Source organism: Lissotriton vulgaris, chromosome 9 (genome assembly GCF_964263255.1).
Source record: "Lissotriton vulgaris chromosome 9, aLisVul1.2, whole genome shotgun sequence".
Classification (NCBI taxonomy): domain Eukaryota; kingdom Metazoa; phylum Chordata; class Amphibia; order Caudata; family Salamandridae; genus Lissotriton; species Lissotriton vulgaris.
Window position 1 is genome coordinate 1044898321 of NC_141697.1, and position 23435 is coordinate 1044921755.

The 23435-nt window shown below is 47.7% G+C and overlaps 2 protein-coding genes across 2 annotated transcripts in view; one reads left to right on the plus strand and one right to left on the minus strand.

Moving 5' to 3' along the window:
• Window positions 1–23435, plus strand: part of SYN2 (synapsin II) — a 1078985-nt gene that overhangs the window by 644383 nt on the left and 411167 nt on the right. The window lies entirely within an intron of this gene.
• TIMP4 (TIMP metallopeptidase inhibitor 4) overlaps window positions 1–23435 on the minus strand; it is a 112492-nt gene that overhangs the window by 71761 nt on the left and 17296 nt on the right. The window lies entirely within an intron of this gene.

The window sequence follows — 23435 nt, forward strand, 5'->3', positions numbered from 1 at the left end:
TTACAAATCACACACCAAATCCTGTTGTAACAATTTCCAGGGCTAGATGTCCCAAATACTCCCTAATCTAATACCACCTGGTGGCAAAAAGAGTTTTAGTGATAGTTTCCTTGATTGATGTACTGATCATCTTATTTTCTTCAATGATCAATGTTTCCTTGTAGATTTCAACCGCTTCTACGTAAATGAAGAGACCCATCCACCACCTCAAATTCAAGTAATCAACCAACAACAACATTCTACTCTCTTTACTAAAAAGTTCTTTCTCATCCACATGATTTTTGTAGAGAAAACACACATACAAAATTCTGACCGTCAAAATTGGATTGGTCAGGCTGCTTCTTCATCAAAACCAGACCTTAACTCCTCCTCCTTGTACTAAAAAGAGGACATACATATTAAAACTGAAAGACCTCAGACTGTTTGACAACAAGCATTGACAAGGGCAAGGGTGTTGGCATGAATAGGCCAATTTAGGCAACACCAACATTCATAAATGTGCTCAGACTATTTGTAATCTGCTGCTTTTAATTTCTTAAGGTTGTCATGCTGGTGTTATGCAGCACTGCAAGCTTGGGAAAAAAGGTGCGCAGACGGAATCACTGAAAGAGGCAGGCTTCGCAGAGAGAACCCACACATAGCCCATCTGCATTTGTGCATGCTTGTGGATACGGGCATTTTCACTTTAGAGCCAGATCTACTACCTTTGCCAATGCTTGTGTGATGTGATCTCTTCATACATATAGATGTGAAGCAGCTGCATTGCTCCACTGCATGTGGAAAGGATGCAACTGAGCTGCCACTGCCCTCGACAATCACCGAAGCTGGTGTGCCTGACTGTTAGCCATCCCTACTTTGCCGGTCTGCTTCTTCTTTCCCTGTCTCTGGGGGACAGCTAGAGTAACACACATCAGTGAATGAAGAGCGGCTCACTTCAAGGGAGCATGGCACTGCAGCTTTTGGCTTTTCTTTGGACACCTGCTCATGAGCCTATGAAGTGGGAAGAAAGTAGCGAACGACTCTTCATTAACGGAGTTAAAACAGGCAACTAGTGAGGCCATTTACATTTTGGGTCGAGCCTGGGCAGCACATGCGCTACTCTGTGGGGCATATTGTATTTGGGAATAGACTTAAAGCCCTGCATACTCTCTGCCCATATTTTTCAATGGCTTGTGTCATTATCTTCGTAAGTGCATACTTCTGATTCATTAATAGGTGTGTTAATCCCTCCTTAGTACCACCGTGTCTTCATTTGTAACCTCCTATGAGGACTGGCCCTGTTACTTCTGTTGTTACACAATATGTCTTGTTTAGTCTGTAAGCACTATTTTCTTTAATGAGTTTCTCCTACTTCAGGCACGACATGCTTTCCTGCATCATTCAGCACGCCATGCGCGCTTTCACTTTCAAAGCAGCCTGGGACAATGGCGGCCGCTTCTTTGAAGTGAAATAGGTCTCACATTTACAAGAGTTTGAGCTATTGGCATCATAAATGACAATGTCTATTATTTATGTGTTAATTATCAGAACCGATAAATAAAAGGCATTGTCATTTACAATGCCAAAAGCCAGGGGCGGCTCTAGGCTCATGGCGGCTCTGGGCAGGGAGCGTAGGTAGGGGGCCCCGGAAGAGGGGGTTCGGGCAGGTCGGAGCAGGGAGGCCAGTGAAGAGGGGGGGTCAGGGTGTATGGAAGTAGAACAGAGCCAGAGGCCGCCAAATCCCAGGCAGGGGCCGCCACCCAAATATGTATCCATCCTCAGAGGATTAATATATTAAGGATATATATTGGCGTGGTGGACCCTGGGGTTTGGTGGCCCTGTGCAGGTGCACAGCTTGCACATGCCTAAGGCCGGCCCTGCAATAGCTTACACTCTCGCAAATGCGAGATCTATTGCAGTGCAAATGCTTGTTACTGATGCATTTGGATGTCTAAAAAGGCAAAAGTTACGTAGCTGGGTTCGCAGGGAGATGGTAGTTTATAGGAAGGATGACATACAGGAAAAGAGATAAATATCAATATTTTGCATAAAAACATTTTTTTTCATGTATCCGAATGCATGCATTCCATAGTCCCTAAACTAATCTGCTTCTCCAAAGCTTCTAACATGAGGCAGCGATCCGTATATAACGTATCCAGTACCTGCTCCTTCTTTTGGATGATCATGTTTATGCTTGTGAACCTGGAAAGAGTTCAAAGGAATTTCTTATTTTATATGAAAGGCATTACTATTGAAAATTAAACCCATAAGTACTTTTCCAGAGACAACGCCAAGTTTTCTTTTGTTCACATACAAAGTGTTTTGAGGCATGCCTGCTCTGTGGTTATATAGAGGGATCGGGGATGAAAGAAACAATGACACAATTTGATTTTGGCAGTCCTACCCAAGGCCGGCTTTAGGGCACTGCGACGAGTGCGACCGCACTGGATTCGGACCTGTGGAGGGGGCGCTGACCTCGCGGGGGCACTGTGTTTAGCAATAACTTATAATTAGAGAGATGGGCACTTTTTGCCCAGTGATAGGTAGAGAGTCCGAGGAGGCGGTCATGGGAAGTGGGGCTGCCAAAAATGATTGTCGCACCGGGGCACCATTGCTAAAGTTGGCTCTGGTCCTTTCGATTCTGATAGTGCACATTTACAGCCAGCTGCATAAGCAAAAATGTCTTCTGGCTGCAGGGTGAAGAGGTCAAGGCATTACCGATGGAAGCAGAAGTGTGCTTATTTTTAACACGCAACAACAATGTGCTTGAATTAATCTCAGCCACTACCAGCGCTCAGGCCGCATTCCAATCCATTGTTTTTCTCTCGACATGCCAGCTTAGTTTGGACCGACATATGTATATCAGCCTTGATCCTGGTTGCATGGGAACATTCCAGCACAAACTGCCATGCTGGTACTCCCTCAACCGGGATACAAGCAACCTAGGACCAGTTTTTGCCCTGATAAGGCTCATCAGCCAGGTATAGCTTGATTCCAGTGACACAGTGAGCCTGGGACTCACATCTGGGCATACACGTCTCACGTAGGGCATCAACTGCCAGGTCTAACTCTCGCCTCTGCAAAAAACAACAAGGTGATGTGTGGAATGATTGAATTAATCTCAGCCACTGGCTCCTAAGTTGCTTGTTGTGCTAACTGTGCCCCTAGAATCAAGCTATAACTGGCTGATAGGCCCTCATTAGGGTGAAACAGGTCCTACGTAGAAATTAGCAGAATTGGCAGATCTTGATTCCATAGAATTCTGCAGATTTAAATTAAAATTTACCCATATGCCGGGGAATTCCATGATGGGATGGAGTGGGCATTTGACACTATTTTCTTAGCAAAACATGTACTGTTGCGCCCAAAAATGGAAATGAGGATGAATTTTGTCCTAAGAATATAGGGTGTTCAAACACCACTCTACACCAATACATACTCTGCAGTGGTTACTGTAGAGTATGTAAGGGCACCGCCACCTAGTGGTACAAAAGTGGTTTCCAAAATTAGAAATCACTGCATATCACTCTGCTGTGCATACCCCTCAGTGCCCTTACATACTCTGGACTAATTATTGCAGAGTATGTAAGGGCACCGAGGGGTATTCACTGCTGTGCTCTGATTTTTAAACAAGGCAGGTAGAGGGAGCAGTCTCTGTTTAAAAACCACTGCATATTAAAGTTTCGTGTAAAGGCGTAGAGGGGTATTCAATGTAGTTGTTAGACCTGGCCCTACTTGCTGTTTTCTCCCCAAACGCTTTGCCTCCTAATTTTCGGATCCTGTTTTTGTTGGCTATAGGACTCTGGGCACTTTACCACTGCTGATCAGTACTAAAGTGCATATGCTCTCTTTGTAAATTGTGATTCTGATTGGTTATCCATGATTGGCATATTAGATTTACCGGTAAGTCCCAAGTAAAGTGCACTAACTGTGCCAGGGCCTGTAAATCAAATGCTACTACTAGGCTTGCAGCACTGGTTGTGCCACCCACATGAGTAGCCCTGCAAATGTGTCTCACACCTGCCACTGCAGTGGCTGCACATGCAGTTTTAAACTGCCATGTTGAACTGGCAATTGTACCCATTTGCCAGGCCATAACCTTCCCTTTTCTTACATGTAAGTAACTCCTAAGGTAGGCCTGGGGTACCCCCATGGGCAGAGTGCAGTGTATATGAAAGCTATGACATGAGCTGGCGTGTTACATGTCTTGACAGTGTAACACTGGGCATTTCGTTTTTCCACTATTGAAAGGCTGTCGTCCCATAGGTTAACATGGGAGCTGCCTTATAACATCTTCCTAGTGTAACTTTCCATCGGGACAAGATAGAGAAATGGAACTTAGGCTTTCTGATCTCAGAATTTAATAATACACGTTTGAGTAAAGGTGGTTTTTAAATTTTGTTCTGGAAAATGCCCCTTTTAGAAAGTGCCCATTTTCTTGCTTCACCATTCTGTGTGCCTCTGCCTGTTTGTTTACTCACCCTCTGCTTTTAGAGTGGCAGGAGCAGTGAGTGTGCTTTCACTCTAGACAGTCACAATGTGGGTTTAGGTGTGTTCTGCCTCTCCTGGGTGACTCATAGTCAGGCTGAATAGACCTGTCTGCATTCAGAGTAGTGGGAGGAGTTGTCACTTGCCTCTGAATGAACTGTGATTGCCTTTGACAAAGCTGTCCCCACCTCTTGTTATGAACCTGGTATGAGCTAGGCAGAACTGGATTATGTCAGAGTAACTTTGTTTGTGCTCACTCCAAAGGAAAATGTGGTATAAATATTAGGACTACAGAACTTTAGACTACTTCTGGAAACAAGAGGACCCTGTCAAGAAGAAGAGCAAAAGAACTGCCAGGAGGAGTACTGCCCCTTTGCTTTGTTGTTGCTTAGCTGGGTTGGCCTGCAGTTGCTGTTTCTGTCTGTGGGCAGAGGAAAAGGACTGACACTTTTGCCCTGCTGTGGTATCCTGCTTGAGACCATCTCCAAGGGCTTGATGCAGAGTTGGCCTCCTGTTGTAAGTCTTAGCGAAATCAACTACTTCAAAAGATCCTTTCTGGATCAAAAAGGAACCTGCCTCGAAGAGCTGGGAGAACCTTGTGAGGATTGCTGCCCCTTGATGTGTGTGGGGTGAGTTGCCCTGCAGTTGCTGCTTCTGACTGGAGCAGGAGAAGGATTGGACTGCCATTCACATCAAAGAGAAGGGAGTGTGTGGTAAGGGATTTATTTCCTTGTGCCCTAAAGCGCAGTATGCTGGGCCATGTCGCTAAGCTTTGGCCCAAGTGAGTGTGTGGTGATCTCTTCACAACGAGAAGCAAAGTTGTGCCCAGGGTAGAGGAAGAGCATGTGGAGTGCTGCCTTATTCCCTCCTGTGGTAACGTGGCCAGAGAGAAGTATGGCAATGGCTGCCAGCGGTAACATATCCGCACTACATTCATTGATGCAGCAACAGAGGAGTCACCAGTGACATCAGCATCACCTTCCTGCAATGATGTGCTGCTGGGTAACCTGGTGCGGTCAGGAACATGAGGCCCAGTCAGGTTGGCTCCAACCCCAGAGTAACCCAGGGTGAATCCATCCAGGTGCTCCACCAGCTGCCAGAGTGGGTCCTCACAAACACGAGGACTGCTCTCGTCACCCCAAGAGCCAAGTGGGGCGTCTGGCTCCAGGGAGTCTGGTAGCCATCCCACGCACCTTTGGGGCAGCTCTGCAGTCGTCAAGAAGCCAAGAGGACCCCGGGCAAATACGGATGTTTGCCACACACTGCACCTTGACCTCCTGGTACCAGGCAACTGCTTTGGCAATAGCTACACCACATGTTCAGAAGTAGCTACAGGGGATTAATTCAACACTGCGGACGTAGTGAGGCCCCCGCCCCTCTTGGGCAATTCTTGGAGTCTGTATCCCTAGATTGTGACATTACAGGGTGAGTCCTTGATGGAGGCTCCAGAGTGGAAACTTGCCATCTTGTTACCTTATAAGAGGTAACAGAAGCGCTGGATCTGCTGTACACTGCATAGGTGTCACCCTCAAGGATTACCGCATTCCCTGTAGTAGGAGGGAAGGTGTGTCTGTACCCTCGTGGGGGGATAAAATGAAAATAAAAAATGGACAAAATGTCCAAAGAATTTGTGATGGAAGAGCAGGTGCGCTGTATCTGTGTGGTGACTGCTTTTAAGGTAATCAGGTGATTCAGATGTGTTACTCTTCCTAAAAAACTGCTGTGTTTCATGCCCTGATATTGTGGTTTATGTCACTATATACCTCGTAAAGATAGTATAACAAGTACCATTTCAGGACCTGCATAATATGTGGAGCGATGGTGTAGGGTGTTGATGTGTCAAACATATAAGTCTTTCCATTATTGCACTAACTGTGATGTTATGACAATTGCCTAGTTGGCAAAGTGATTTATGATTTACCTAATTGTGGTCCATGTGTTATATACAATATATGAGATATTTATATATACTACTTTTTAAAGTCTCTTTTGTAGTGTATTTATTGTGTCACTCGTGTGTGTGTGTGCGTGTGTGTGTGTGTGTTGGGCAAAGGCTTTACACATTGCATGTGGGACAGGCCTGACTGCCCTGCCAAGCCAAGCTACTAAGGAGGTGAGCAAGATGTGTAACTACCTTACCCTGACTAGAGTGGTGGGTTCTGCCTGGCTTAGGTGCATACCCACGCCAACAGCAGACTTGATTTCTAACAGCAGTGCATACCCCTCAGAGCCCCTATGTACTCTTTAAAAAAAGAGAGACTACTCCCTCTTCCCGCCCTGTTTGAAAATCACTGCAGTGTATACCACTTGGTGCCCTTACATACTTTGCAGTGATCACTGCATAGTATGTAAAGGCTCCGAGGGGTATTGTCTGTATTGCATACCCCCCACGGCGCCTTTACATACTCTGCAGTAATTACTGCTGAGTATGTAAGGGTGCCCAAGATGTATGCACTGCAGTGGTTCCTTAAACAGAGACACAAGAGGGAGCAAGTCCTCTATGTCTAAAAACCAATGCAGGCGAAACTCTAATCTGTAGTGGCTTTTGAATATAGAGCAACTACTCCCTCTTCCAGCCCTCTTAAGAAACAATTTACTGCAGATTAACTCCTCTGGCGGAACAACGGAATCCATAAGTAATTACACGTGACAAGAGTTACACAGTTCCTCGGATTCCACCAGCAGAATTAATAATTCTGCCCAAGCCTAATCCTTGGTTGCTTGTGTACATATTCAGGGAGAACCTGGCTTGGCAACTCGGGCTGAACTGTTACCATGAGGAGCAGGGTCATGGCTGATTTGCGTTTGGCTTGGTCCAAAATCAGGTGGCATGGTTCGCAAAAAGGATGGATGGGATGGGAATGAAGCCCAAGCGATTGCCAGTGCTGAGATTTTTTCAATCATTCCATTCATGACCCTGTGCCTCATGGGATGCTCCGTCCATTACCACCTCCTTTTGTACCGCTTTTGGCCGCCATAAGTGTGGCAGGGTATGTTCAGCCGTGAGTTCCTTGCTCACTTTGCCACTGGATTCAAGCAAGCTGGGCTAAAGACGGCTGGAATGCAAGAAACCGGTCCTCAGAAGCTTGTTTCCGGTCCAGGGAAGGCATGGCTTGGCAGTTTGGGCTGGACTGTTCCCATGAGGCACAGGGTCAGACTGATTTGCATATAGCCATGTCTGAACTGGGGTGGCAGAGTGGGCTAAAGAACGGTGATGGATTAAACCCAGATCTTTTGACTGGGTGTGAGTGTTTGATTGGTTCGGATGCTCCATCCATTACCACCTCCTTTTGTACCACTTTTACAAAGTTAACATTTTCTTGCTTTTGTCATTTGGTGCGTACAGCCTGTCTCTGAGTCACATTGTGTATTCCTCTTAGATATCCGCACACACTGGGGAGCTTAGGTGTGAGTGTCATCAGTGGCAGGATGAGAGAGGAGGACCTAGGCCCAGCCCCACTTACACGTGAATAGTTTGTGTCCTGTCTCAACACAAAGAGCTGCATACCCCGTTTAGGTAGTCTGGAGCCAGGGTCAAGAAGGCAGCACATGTGTGCTTTTCCAAAGCATGACTCTAGAAGCTTCTCCCCACTTCACAGGCACAACTGTGTATAAATACTGGACCTCGGACACCACCATTCAGTACTCTTCTGGACCTGTGGATACGATGCCAGGAAGAAGGACTGTTGTGCTGCTGAAAAGACTGCCACTCTGCTGGACCGATAATCTGAAGCAACAACTGCCCTGCTGTACTGACCTGCTGCCTTCTTGTCTGGAGAGGAAAAACTAGAGCTGCAACCTCATCCTGAGCCCAGGACCCCAGAGTGACTACAAGGGCTATTCTGCTGGTCTCCTGATCTGAGCCTCCGGGAAATAAAAGACATGAAAGCTCCTGGACCCAGTTGCTGAACGTTCCTGACCCCAAGTGGTGCCCTTCATGCCCTGGACCCTTGGTGTGACTCAGCAAGCTTAATTCAAGCTTTCCAGCTCTCTGTGACCAGAAATGGGACAATTTCCACTGAGACCGTGCCACTTGCACCGAAAATCAGTGTAAAGCCCCGCCAGCACATCTCTTCGCACTGCAGAATCGATCGTTTTTGGAGGACAGCCAATGTAAAACTCCAGATCACCTGTCGGCCACACCCTGCCTGCTCTTCGTGCGACAGCCTTCTGTGACACTGCCCTTGCTCATCACGGCCCTCTCCAATGTGAACGGGACTCTTGGCACAAAATTTGAGACTGTAACACTTCAGCAGGACTAATCTGTAACTGTATTCGACCGCTCTCCATCGCAGTCTGCCTGAACTTTTGACTTTGGGCTGGTCCAGCTCAACTAGATAGTCACAGTTCTCACTTTATCCTGTTAGGGGCCCTTTTACACTCTATTCCTTACAAATTCATAACTACAGTTCTACTGATTGGATTGTTGTCATTTTGATCTTATTTTATTTATTAGATTCTGGTCTATTTTCCAACCTGGTGTGGAATACTTTTTGGTGTGGTGTTTTCACTGTTTTACTGTTTGATGTGTTGCAAACATATTTTACACATTGCTTCTCAGTTCAGCTTCACTGCTCTGTGCCAAACTACCAGGGGTTCAGAACAAGTTAATTTGGGGTTTGCTTGTGCCTTACCCTGATAAGGATTGTTGTTGCTGCTTTACCAGGGCTCACAACTCAGTCAAGCAGTAACCCGATTTCTTTCAAAGAACATCACTCACTCCTAAAATTCTGAAGAAACTGAAGCCACACCTTTTCACAAAATATTGCATCATACCAGATAGCCACCTACCTCCTTGTCTATATTTGTGAAGGTACCTTAGGCGTAAGTCCTCATGTTAGATTCTCTGTTGCTTTCTATGTTTGCACTATATGAATACCGTCTCGCGCCGGACTGCTGCCGAGGCAGGGCTGGCATCTCGCCCGCTTCCTCACGTCAAACCTGGCCGGAAAACCGATATCTGAGTATCGGAACATGAGGGGCACCGGGCGGTGATCTCTGAGGCCAGTAGATGAGCGGATCACTGCTGAAAACTGGACTTTGTCAGATCCGGCACCTCAAGTCAGCCAGACTAGCACCAAACATCAGGCTTATCAGGCTTCTGTGATTCGGCCCTCGCAGCGGGAGACAAGGAGCAGAGGACTGAGGAGGCGACAATCTGAGCATAAACTCCGCAGGAGTCCACCGCGAGCTCAGGGGAAAAAGACGGAAATCGGGCCAGCGATCCGGAGCTGCCGCCGAACCCCCCCGCCCCCCATAGCGGCATCCTCCATGGGCAGATAAGGCCCCTGCATACCTGCAGTATAAACCAGGGACACTTGGTAATTTCAGCATCCTTCATCTGAGGGCACGGAGCACACTCTCAACCCCGGCCCCAGCATCAGTTTAGACGCGATCCAACACCGGGGCTGCCTGGACTCAAAATGGCGCCCGAGTGACTTCGCGGCTCAGACGGACCGGGAGAGGTGACACAGCCAACTCCGCGAGGACACCGCAGCGGAGCTCTGAAGGTAGGCTGTGAGACCGCCCTGAGCCGCCTGCTGTCTCCCGTACAACTAAGCATGGGCGAATTTTGCGGATCTCGCGTTCGCGAATTTTGCGGATTTGCGGATTCGCAATCCGCAAAATCCGCGAATTCCCGCGAATTTGCGGATTTTTTTTTTTTTTTGTGTTCGCCCGTGTTTCTGCCAGTTCGCGAGGGTTTTTACAATTTCGCAATTTGCGAACTTACCTGTCGGGTCGCAAGTTTTGCGAACTTGTTGTTTCTACATGTCCAGCCTGTTTGGGACACTCTTCTTCATCACTGCCACTCTCTGTCACCACTGCCACTCTCTGACTACTCATGCCACCCTCTGGCCCACCCATGCCACCCTCTGTTTCATCACCACACCCTCTGGTTGTCCAGTGTACATTATTTTCGGCAAAGCAAAGCACACCTTCCCTGCCTCAAGTGACCTGAATTAATTTGGGGCTGATTAATGTGTCACAGAATATTTTTTTAGCTGGCACCTGCTTCCTTAGTGCGCCCTGATTAGTGATCTTTTGCACTTGCTAAGTGCTTTCATTGTTGCAAAATTAGTTACAACACCTGCCCTGCCCCAACTGACAATAATGAATTAGGGGCTAATTAATGTGTCACTGAAAGAATTTAAAGTTCCAGCCTGGAGGCTGGCACCTGCTTGTCTGCTCCTTTAGCTGTAAATCAGGACCTTTGTGGCATACAGTTAAGGTCAGAGCAGGGTCACACAATAGTTGCAAGCAGGCAACCGAATTCTGGAGGGCCCCCTCAGGAAGCAATACAAAGAATCGTTACAAATCATGAGGTTGACCTTTTGCACCTGCTCATTGCTTTTGCTTTTGCTGAAATCGTTTTGCGGTTTTTTTCGCGCTATTCGCGGGGCGCGGCGTCGTGCGAAACCGACCGCGGAAGCCGCCAATTCGTGCGAATGAGCATTTTATTTTTTTGCGGCTTGTTGTTTCGCGAGTTTTTTTGCAGTATTCGCGAGCCGCTTGCAGCGCAACACGCGAATTTACCCCAAGGTCGAGTACGGGCGCGGCCATTTTGTTTGCGTGACGTATTTCCGTTTCCGCCCGCTATGTATAATCTCGCGCAGTAAGCGCATTGCGAGTAGAGGTTCGCACGAGATCGCGCGGGAAATCTAGAGGTTCGCACGAGATCGCGAGGAAAATCTCGCGCGAACTGACTTTCGCGCTCGGAAACGGGCGCCGGCCATCTTGTTTTTCATTCATTTCCTGTGTCTGGGCATGGTGTTTAATCCTCTTGATATCTTTCCCATCCTTTGCTTGTTTTCAGTTTTTTTTTTACGATTTTGCTTCTTATCTATCCCTCTCTTTTCCTAGCTGTATATTTTTGTCTTTTCTGCTATTTTTCTTTACTTTTAAACTACTTTTGTAAACTCTTTTCTTTTCTTCTTCCCTATCCTATTCTTTCTTAATTTTCTACTTCTTCCTACCTTACCTGCCCAGACCATGGTCAAGCCAGGCGCCGTGAAGCTGCCCAGGCACTTGAGGGCCGCAGCGGCGGCGGGGAGTAGTGCTGGACCCAGTGGCAGGACAGCAGGCGTGAGATCGAGGGGGGAGCAGGTGACGCGCCGGGAGATATTCAGCCCGGAGGAAGTGGGCGCGCTGGTCTACTTCGTCCAGCGCCGCCTGCCCAGGACCATCGCGGGAGGCGGCAGGATCGCGGCCGGCGGCTACAACATGCGGGAGCGCCGGAAGCGGTGGGAGAAGGTGTGCTGGGCCATATCCCACCTCTACGGGGTCCAGCGCACCTACAGCCAGGTCACCCATCGCTGGACGGACCTCCTGGACCGCGAGCGCGACCTGCTGGACCAGCTCGGCTTGGAGATCCCCGGGCTTGGTGAGTAGTAGTAGCCATTGGCATTTAATCACTCACTACTATGATGTTTTCTCCTGCTCTGTGTTGTTGTATTGCAAATATTTGTTTTTTACATGGAGCAAGCCAATAATGCCGCTGATGACGATTACATTGTAGTTAAATTATATTTCAAAATCTTCTGTGCATTTCAGGTGCACTGCTCTCCTTCTCAGTGGGGTTGCTACTATGCTTATTTGTTTTCTATTTCGTGGTCTCATTGGCCTGAGTAACTATTATGTATGAGTGTACTTAACAGAACTGCGTAATGCTAGACACTAGGGGGCAGATTACATTTACAAGCCCCTTGCGCCACGTTTACGTTGCCTTGCGTGACGCAACAGCGGCGTAAACGTGCCGCATCCCTGCAAGTCATTTACAGCATGACGCATCTAGGGAGATGCGTCACGTTATAAAGCCATGGGCCTGCACCACAATGGGTGCGTTCCTAGTACGCAGGGTGGGCGGTCCAGCGGCTGTGCGCCTCGCAAAATTGCCTGCGTGAAATCTACAAGATTTAACGCAGGCACTTCTGCGACGCTGCTACGTCAATTCAATTCCTTATGTCTGCTCGAAGCAGGCGAAAGGACTGACACAGCATGTAAAGTATTGGGTGGCCCTGAGCATTACTGGAGTTGCATTGCGTTGGCGACGTGACTCCAGCGATGCGCCGCTCTTACGTGACGAGATGCGTCACGCAAGTGCCTACCCTTGCGCCAGGGCGCGCCGCATTGTAAATGAGGCACATCTGCCGTGTCGCAAGGGTAGTTTTGCGTGACGCATTTGATCTGGCGCATCTCTGGAGATGCGCCAGAACGCGTAAGTAAGTATGCCCCTAAGGGGCAGAATTGCAATTACCGTCGCATCCCTGCAAAGTAGCAGGGATGCGCCATTAATTGTGCGGCCCGCTACCACCACCAAACATGGTGCGCCGTATTTGCAATGCGGCGCCCCATGGGCCCAAAACGTCACCGAAGCTTTACTGCTGGAGTTGCGTCGCAACGATGGCGCAGCTCCATCAATGCTCTGGGGTACCCTATCTCCCCAATGCTGGGTCAAGCCGTACGTCTGCTTCAAGCAGGTGCAGGGTTTGTGTGACGCATCATTGTCCTAAAGGTGACTGATTGATATTTTGTAGATTTCCCTCAGCCACTATTAGGATGTGTTCCAGCGCAGGAATGCCCTCCCTTGCGCCGGAACGCCCCCTGATGGCGCAGGGCTTTATAACGGGATGCATCTCCCAAATGCGTCACGTTGTTATAATATTATACGCCGCACCATGGCGCCCTTTTTTGTTTAGCTGCTGCGTCACAAAAGTCACGCAAGAACGGCGCAAAAGAGCCGCAAGGGCTTAAATCTGCCCCTTCCTTTGTAACCCTGACAATAAGAAAAATAGTGGCGGTGGATTGATAGTTTGACTATTTAAATGACTGGTAATGTAGCAGGCAACTGTTAGTGTTGTCACTGATCTGACTGAAATCACAATGGAGTTTGTCTGTCACTTTGCGTCTTGCCTGCGGACTGCTGCCTGCCAGTCCTAGGTGAACGTTTCAGTACTTTGTTTAGTGAGTTACGTGACTTTCGAAGTCACAGGTCCGCATATAAATGAAAAGTAACCATAATCAATATAATTTCGCAGAAATATTTTGTTATTGTTCTTTTGAAATGTTTGATTTGGTTGACATTGACAAGCAACAATCATCCATGTTTTCTGTTCTTTCTTTCATGTTGTACGTCAGCTCCCCCCAGGGGCGAGAGGAGGACACAGGAGCAGCAGGCGGCGGATGCTGTTCATCAACAGGGCCAGGATCGGGCAGGCGAGGGCTCCTCTGCTGGCCCCAGTAAGTTTTCATTTTAGACTAGTACCTATTTTTCCTAGCGTTCCTCATTTGACTTTTTTCAAAATTGTCTTTGCTCTTCTTGTAGACTGTATCTAAATTCTTATCCTGCCTCTACTATGACTCCCTGTGGTATTACTAGATTATTCTTATTAGTCTGTCTGTGTAGCTAACTAAGATTGCACGGTTGGCGAAACTCCCATGATTCTAGTCAGCAATAGCTCTATCAACTTAGTGCAGTCCTCTGGGATTGTCCATAATGTCTTTTGAAGTGTTCTATCTGGACTCATGCTTGCAAAAATTGCAAAACCTTTCGCTCAGTCACTCTAGTCTGGACCAAAAAACACAGATTGTATTTAAGTTTAAAAGCTTTATTAAAAGTAAACACATTTATTAAAATGAAGTCATAATAAAACTAAACGTTTAACTGATAATGGAAAAGTGGTTAGTGCTGACGATTAATTGAAGACATTTCTTGTGGTCGAGCCGAGCTCTCACCTGGTTTCAACTTGATCTTGTTGTTAGAAGTCCATCTTCTGTCTGTGTGGAGAAAAATGGTGCGTGTTAAAAAAACAGCCTTCATCAGTTGTGCCAAAAAGTGCAGCAAGACAACCTTCCCTGGAAAAAGGGACATTTTTTTTTAACTTTAACGACAGTCACAAATTACATTGTTTTCACATGTCTTCATTCCTAGACCAAATACTAGTGACTGCTTTATTCTAACATTCTTAAATGTACTTTGTAGGTGGAACATCTGGTGGCGGGGCCAGTGTGGAGGTGGTGGTGCTCGACACCGAGGCGGAGGGCGAATCGGGCGATGCTTCAGGGGAGGAGGCGGCGGCGGCAGCTGTGAGAGTTGAGACGGTGGTGGTGGCGGCCAGAGGTAAGCTCTTATATATTCCTTACTTATTGAGATTGAAGACTAGCTGGGAAGGCAAGAATATGAGATGCATGGCTGGGTGAATGATGAAGCAATGATGGGTGGAAGGACAACAGCCTGGGTGGGTGACACAGAAACTGTATGTGTCCATATACCTGGATCATGCTACTATCTGACTCTTAGATAGCATATGTGTATCTAGAGCAGGGGTACTCCTAGTACGGCCCGCGGGCCGGTGGTGGCCCGGCAAGCCTTCGTTGGCGGTGCGCTGACCTTGCAGACAATCACTGCTCCCCCGGCCCCCACAGAGCAGAGGCTTTTTTGTATTTCACCTGTTAGCGCCCCTGCATCTCCACTCTGACAATCACTGCTCCCCCGGCCCCCACAGAGCAGAGTGGAGATGCAAGGCCACAAAGAGGTGAAATAGAACTAAGCCTCTGCTCTGTGGGGCCGGGCAAGCAGTGATTGTCAGGGTGGAGAAGCAGGGGCGCTAAAACAAACAAAGCCTCAATAATATGTTAATGGTCTTTTAAAGACCTGTTAAGTACTTTGGTGTTGTTGTCTGTGTGTGCGCGTTGAGGAAGCGGTCTCAACCCGGGCTGAAGGCTGACACAGATAGACACACACACAGTGAGATGACAGAGGGGGAGGGAGAGGGAGGGCAGGAGGGAGAGAGAGATGGAGGGAGGGCAGGAGGGAGAGCAGGAGGGAGAGAGATGTATGTAAATGCTGGGTCTGGTGGCTCAGTGGATGAGGGCATCTGCTGCAGGGACCTGTGTGCAACCTCATGGTCACAAGTTATCGTTTTGCTTTAGCCCCGCCCCCTCTGACTCCGCCCCCACCAGTGCGGCCCTCGGCCCCAAACTACACTGTAAATGTAGCCCCTGAGAGAAAGTTTGTGAGTACCCATGATCTAGAGAGAGTAGACGGTCAGTGGATGAACTAAGTGTAACTTTGAAGAGCATGTAACACTAACACTGCACCCGCACGTCCGTTCCAGTGTAGGAAAGGCAAGGAAAAGAACTTTTAATTTTGTCCAAATACTACCATAAATAGTAGCAGTAGTTTGTATTGCAAGCACTGCATAGATCCGGTTATTATGGTGGCCACTCCCTACCTCTCTTAATAAGTTTAGTAGTACTCAGTCATTCATGTGTGGATGTATCACTGGTCACTCAATAAAAAGCAAAGCACCTAAAGTCATCCCATATATAAGCAAAAACATCCCATGTGAAGTGATAGATAATCAGATTATTTATCTTCTTCAATTTTCCATTTCTAGTACTCATTTCCACTGTAGGGTGAAAGTTAAATTAATTAAGCAGTAGCCCTTGAGTTGTAACAGAGTATTCTCAGTGCCACCCGTACTAGAAAAGTAAGAGATTCACCACCTGCATGTACTGGACGGGTACAGTAACGCAACGGCAACGCAAGTCTAGGTCACTCCTCATGGCGTGCGTCTCTTTTTCTCGGGTGCAAGTTTACCGCGCTGGCATTATGCCGGCTTGCAGAAAATAACGTACCAATTTTCCAAAACAAGAGATAAGAAGAAGAATAAGACTGGTGTACTTTCATAGTCGACTCCAATGGAAGTCCACAGTGCTCGTAGACTTTGTTCCTTAAACTCCCACTAATGTTAGAGCAAGGATGAAGAAGTGTGAGGTTAGATAGATACTGGCCTCAATAGTTATGTAATGCGCTTGCAAGTTGCTAGTTGTACTGCAACACAAATTTCTGCTGAATGATTGAGTTAATCTAAAAGAGCATTGGTTACAGACTATGTCTTTCTTTCTTCATATAGGTTCTCCTTCCAAACGGACAAGGAGGAAGGAGCTGGCTAGAGCGGCCCGGCAACGGAGGATCGAGGCCACTGTTGCGGAATATCGGCGGCTGGTGGCCCTGGAGGACGTGGAAAGTGTGCAGTCGACAACTACAACAACGTCGTCTGCATCGGCCTCCGTGGCCCCACGGGCTGCCACCCAGCACAGTGGTCCACCCAGACTGAGCCGGGCTGCCAAAGGCAAACGCCACCACCGAGCAGCAAGGCCAACAGCTGCCTCTCACAGGCATTGCACCTGCAAGGCAGTGAAGGCACGCCTGCGCCGCACCACCCTGATGGTGTCCCGCCTTCAGCAGGAGCTCGCCTTGCTCCGCGAGGAGCATGATGCCCTGGCCCAAAAAGTGAACAGCATCCACCCATAGTGTCCCTTGCCCCTTTTTTAGAGACTTTTGGGGGGTGGGAATTGGGAGTTGGGTTTTTGGGGACTTTTGAAGGACAATCGTTGGGGTTAGGGAGGGTCTTTCGGGAGATTATTTTGTTAGGGATATAAATATACTTTTTCAAACTTTATCTGAGCATACCTGTTTTTTACTGCTTGCCTGGTGGGTGGGGGTTTAACGTTGACTGTTTTCCTGAAAGTTTAGTTCCATTTTCTTCCTTTAAGTGTAAATGCCCAAATGTTTTCAACACTAAGTGCCTCTCACAGACTCAGTGAAGTGAATCCAAGAGTCCTAGGACTTTAGTAGTACTACCTTCAGTCTCTCGTCTCTCGTACTAATACTCCATTATACCCCCAAACCACCAAACGCTTATCTTACCTGTAATTTGTGTTTGAAAGTAGGGCTAGACCCAGGGCTGGCTCCACGGGAAACACCGAATAACGTTGGCAATCTTGGTCGGATAAAATTTCCTCATAGCGGTGGTACTATTGTTGTGACACAGTGGCAGTTGCATGCCTATGAAAAAAAAGAAAATGAAATCTGGTTTGTCCTCCCGAGCAATTCAACGGTACAACTGAGAATATAGCATGTGACAGAAGTACAGTAGAGCAGTGCCACATTGTAGCCTAACAAATGGTAAAGTATAACTACTAATTCGGTTGAAGTTCTTTCACATTAGCAATGGTTCTTTGTCAAGCTGAGTAAGAATATATCATCGACAACTGTGGAAAGAAAGAATGCGACAGTACAGGGCCTGTGTGGAATTATTGATAACGATATTCAACATAAGGTCTCTGTAGCCAGATACCCGAGAGCCTTGCTGGTCACTATAAATCCATTCACAACAACACTCAATGGGGTTGGTCTGGAAGGTGTCCGGTTTACTCCCCGTGATCCAGTCGATGCAAATATGGTTCCACTTCCAAATGTCACCAACACCCAGAAGTGTAAACACAGGGTGTTCGAGGCATTAGGCGGGGGAGAAAAATAACAAACTAAAATAAAAAATGTGGGATGGGTAAAGGTAGGGTCAGCAGGGAAAGGATACCTGTAACAGAAGACAAGACAGGCATCAGTGAAGTGCTGTCCTAACATACAAGAAGAAGGTATAGTAGATAGAAAAGGAGAAATTGCTTTTTTTCTAGGTGTCCCCTCATTCACCAGGGTTGCCCCTTGGTGACATGCTTCATCATTGGGGCCATCCCAGTCCTCTACGGCCTGGGGCGTGCTGCGACTTGCGAATTACGTAAGAGCACTTACAAATGACTATGTGTGGTGCAGATGTGATAGTGGAGTGGACTAAGTGATGTGTTAAGGGATCAATGTAGAAGCAGAGAGAGAGCCAAGAAATGCAGTCACAGTCAGAGAAAAAGGCAAGGGATACTGTATCTATGTGGTTGTAGTGGTCCTGTTGGAAGTGGTAAGTAAGTTGCCCGCAGAAAAAAAATCCTCCTATTAGCGGCACTCCTCCATTGCAGCCGACGCTTCGTCCATCGATGTTGGTCACCAGAAGACACCCTGTCCACTGCCTGCCTGATGCTGAATTGTGGCTCGCTACTGTGAAGCCTGACTCCATCCTTTTTTCCCCATTGCAGAGACTGAAACCCGGCCTGTAATTATTCAACGAAAAACAGGAAGTGATATAATATTACAACACCACTGATAAATAAATATAAGGCATGTAGGCTGTGGAGTGCAAAAAGTCACAATTTGTTTTTCCTAGTAGACAGTACAATGTTTTTGAAAGTGCGTACTCTGAGTCACCTTTTGAAGGATGTATGGGCAAATTAATGTATCGGATCTTGCCCCTCAAGCTAGGTGTACTGTAAACTGTGTTTTAGAACAAAATTAGATCTTCCTAGCAGTGCTCCCACCCAGACCCTTACTAAAGCCAGTCGCAAAAATGTAGAAGACCCCCAATCAAATCTCAAAAAACGAGGCCTAGCAGAAAACTGGTGACAAAACTTACTTTGAAAGTAAAAGTAGGCCGAAGTACCCTAATTACCCATTACCCACCGTGGATTGCATTCAAACCACTTGCAAGCAACCAAGCAAAAGTAGCCATAGCCAGCATCGCTCCAAGACTCGAAATCCCCCCCACTCAAACACATGCAATAGAAATACTGCTAACCCTAACGAACCCTAAGTTAAGAATAGTGGCAAAGGCTTTCTTTAACTATGCCAAATCCCCCCTTTCCCACCATGGATTTTCTTCAAATGACTTGCAACCAAAATTACACATTCTCACGAGTGCTCTAAGACCCCAGAACTCAGTTTGAAAAATCTAGAACACCCCGAAACACATGCAATCCTGCTGCTAGGGCTAACCCTAACGAACCCTAAGTTACAAAAAGTGCCAAAACTAAAGGCTTTTCCACGCGGATTTTGTCCCAACCACTTCTACCCGGTATTAGACCTTCCCAGGAATGCCCCAAGACCCGGCAACCCACCCGCCAAGAAGCGTAACACCCCCAAACAGGCCAAAAGCAAAATCTCATACTTGCAATATTTCTGGGCCTTCGGTCCAAACGCGCTGCGTAGCTAGGCCATAAGTCGGGGTTGGCACGACGGATTTCCTGAAAAGCAAATGCAATCAAGATTAGAGTGTCCCAGCAGTGCTCCCAGATCACGAAACTCACCCGCAAACAGACGGAACCCCCCCTAAGAGCACCTCAAAGGCAAGCAAGTCATCAAAAACACAAAAAAAATTCCGCCTGGGATTTGGTCCAAAACATTTTTATCCGGTATTAGAGCTTCCCAGCAATGGCCCCAGAGCCGTCAACCCAGGAGAAAACGAGTAGAAGACCCCCAAACAGCCAAAGAGCAAAAGTACAAAAATGGGGACTTAGTCACTTTTTCACAAATTTCCCAAATCACTCCGCGCGCGCTCTGCAGCTAGGCCCTAAGTCCCCTCAGCCACCATGGATTTGCTTCAAACCTCTTGCAAAGTAAAGTATATATAGCCAGCAGTGCTCCCACACCACGAAACTCACCCGCAAACACCAGGAAGCCCCCCAAACAGGCCCCCGAAAACGCTACATAGAGCAAAATGTCTGAAATAGCCCAAAAAAAAATCGGCCTGGATTTTGTCCCAACCACTTCTACCCGGTATTAGACCTTCCCAGGAATGCCCCAAGACCCGGCAACCCACCCGCCAAGAAGCATAACACCCCCAAACAGGCCAAAAGCAAAATCTCATACTTGCAATATTTCTGGGCCTTCGGTCCAAACGCGCTGCGTAGCTAGGCCATAAGTCGGGGTTGGCACGACGGATTTCCTGAAAAGCAAATGCAATCAAGATTAGAGTGTCCCAGCAGTGCTCCCAGACCACGAAACTCACCCACAAACACCAGGAAGCCCCCCAAACAGGCCCCCGAAAACGCTACATAGAGCAAAATGTCTGAAATAGCCCAAAAAAAAAATCGGCCTGGATTTTGTCCCAACCACTTCTACCCGGTATTAGACCTTCCCAGGAATGCCCCAAGACCCGGCAACCCACCCGCCAAGAAGCATAACACCCCCAAACAGGCCAAAAGCAAAATCTCATACTTGCAATATTTCTGGGCCTTCGGTCCAAACGCGCTGCGTAGCTAGGCCATAAGTCGGGGTTGGCACGACAGATTTCCTGAAAAGCAAATGCAATCAAGATTAGAGTGTCCCAGCAGTGCTCCCAGACCACGAAACTCACCCACAAACACCAGGAAGCCCCCCAAACAGGCCCCCGAAAACGCTACATAGAGCAAAATGTCTGAAATAGCCCAAAAAAAAATCGGCCTGGATTTTGTCCCAACCACTTCTACCCGGTATTAGACCTTCCCAGGAATGCCCCAAGACCCGGCAACCCACCCGCCAAGAAGCATAACACCCCCAAACAGGCCAAAAGCAAAATCTCATACTTGCAATATTTCTGGGCCTTCGGTCCAAACGCGCTGCGTAGCTAGGCCATAAGTCGGGGTTGGCACGACGGATTTCCTGAAAAGCAAATGCAATCAAGATTAGAGTGTCCCAGCAGTGCTCCCAGACCACGAAACTCACCCACAAACACCAGGAAGCCCCCCAAACAGGCCCCCGAAAACGCTACATAGAGCAAAATGTCTGAAATAGCCCAAAAAAAAATCGGCCTGGATTTTGTCCCAACCACTTCTACCCGGTATTAGACCTTCCCAGGAATGCCCCAAGACCCGGCAACCCACCCGCCAAGAAGCATAACACCCCCAAACAGGCCAAAAGCAAAATCTCATACTTGCAATATTTCTGGGCCTTCGGTCCAAACGCGCTGCGTAGCTAGGCCATAAGTCGGGGTTGGCACGACGGATTTCCTGAAAAGCAAATGCAATCAAGATTAGAGTGTCCCAGCAGTGCTCCCAGACCACGAAACTCACCCACAAACACCAGGAAGCCCCCCAAACAGGCCCCCGAAAACGCTACATAGAGCAAAATGTCTGAAATAGCCCAAAAAAAAATCGGCCTGGATTTTGTCCCAACCACTTCTACCCGGTATTAGACCTTCCCAGGAATGCCCCAAGACCCGGCAACCCACCCGCCAAGAAGCATAACACCCCCAAACAGGCCAAAAGCAAAATCTCATACTTGCAATATTTCTGGGCCTTCGGTCCAAACGCGCTGCGTAGCTAGGCCATAAGTCGGGGTTGGCACGACGGATTTCCTGAAAAGCAAATGCAATCAAGATTAGAGTGTCCCAGCAGTGCTCCCAGACCACGAAACTCACCCACAAACACCAGGAAGCCCCCCAAACAGGCCCCCGAAAACGCTACATAGAGCAAAATGTCTGAAATAGCCCAAAAAAAAATCGGCCTGGATTTTGTCCCAACCACTTCTACCCGGTATTAGACCTTCCCAGGAATGCCCCAAGACCCGGCAACCCACCCGCCAAGAAGCATAACACCCCCAAACAGGCCAAAAGCAAAATCTCATACTTGCAATATTTCTGGGCCTTCGGTCCAAACGCGCTGCGTAGCTAGGCCATAAGTCGGGGTTGGCACGACGGATTTCCTGAAAAGCAAATGCAATCAAGATTAGAGTGTCCCAGCAATGCTCTCAGACCACGAAACTCACCCACAAACACCAGGAAGCCCCCCTAAGAGCACCTCAAAGGCAAGCAAGTCATCAAAAACACAAAAAATTTTCCGCCTCGGATTTGGCACAAACCACTTTTAGTGCTTCCCAGCAATGGCCCCAGACCCGTCAACTCACCTGCAAAGAGGTAGAACAACACCCCCACAAGTGCTGAGTCTTTCTTCATTGGGCGTAAACCAGCCCTCTGCTTTGATGGAAATAGGAGTCTGGAGGAGGAGGATAGAGGAGCATGTTCTTCTGAACTTGTGAACCTGAGGAATGCAGACTGCGGCACCTTCAAATAAATTAGCAAACAAGTGAAGACAGTTCTGCTGATGGGCTTGTCTTTGTGATTATCTGATTAAAGTTTGAATTATATTAACTGTGCACAACAAAGAAAGACAGACACACAGGAATAAAAGTGAATAAGGATGAAAAAGAAAGTTATTGATTCGTTGTCTCATTTTCAGGGCTCGAAGTCGGTATCACGGTCCAGGAATAAGAATAAGGCTTCGTCATCATACTCTGCGAATTCAGCCCGGGTGAGGTCAGTGCCACCTGACAGAGTAGAAATTCCCTCATCTATGGTGCTGGCCACCTCCTCTTCATCCGGCACGCTCTCTCGTACTCTTATATCTGGTGGTATGAGGTGCTGATTCATCTTGATCATTGTTAACCTCTCCACATTTTTGGGCGAGAGGCGGCTCCGTTTGGGAGTTACAATCCCACCAGCCGCACTGAAAACCCGTTCAGAAGACACACTTGCGAGTGGGCAAGACAAGTAGTTTATAGCCAGGTTGGTGAGCTGTGGCCACAATTCTTTTTTCCCATGCCAATACGCCAATGGGTCAGAATTAACATAGACCTCTGTGGAGTCATTCAGATAGTCCTTCACCATCGACTCAAGGTCCTCCTCCAAGGTTCCTCCACTTTGCGTAGCTCTTGCTGTGCCTCTGACCTTTTGAGAACCAAACCCACGCAGAGCTAGCCAATCCTCTTCAGCCTCCAATGTTTCTGTTGTCTTTCGTGCAGATGATCCGGTTGCCGGTGTCTTTAACGGCTGAGAGGTCACTTGTGCCACAGCCACAGGTGCAGAAGTGGATTGTTTTGACTGGGGATGGCCTGCTGATGTACTGCCATTTCCTTCAATTTCCAGCCGTTCTGTTTCAAACTTCTTGGCTGACAAGGCTAGCCAACGTTTGTACTTTGTAACATCTTCATCACCAAAAGGAAAGAATGCTCTGCCTGCCAGCGCCTTTTTGTAGCGTGGATCCAGAATAGTAGCACAAATGTAATGCTGTTCTGAGTGGATCTTTTGAAGACGTTCATCACCTTGTAGGAGCTCTAATAATTGCTCAGCCAGAAGCAAAGAGTCTTTCTTTTTGTCATCTTTTCGAAACACAGAACACACCTCCTTCAGTTGGTCCTCCAGCATGTACAACAATGGGATAGCTTTTCCCAAATTAGAGTCCTCCTTGCTGACTGCACGCGTGAAGACCTCAAAAGGACGAAGCATGCGTGTTAGGCTTTCAACTATGTTCCATTGCGGCCCACCCAT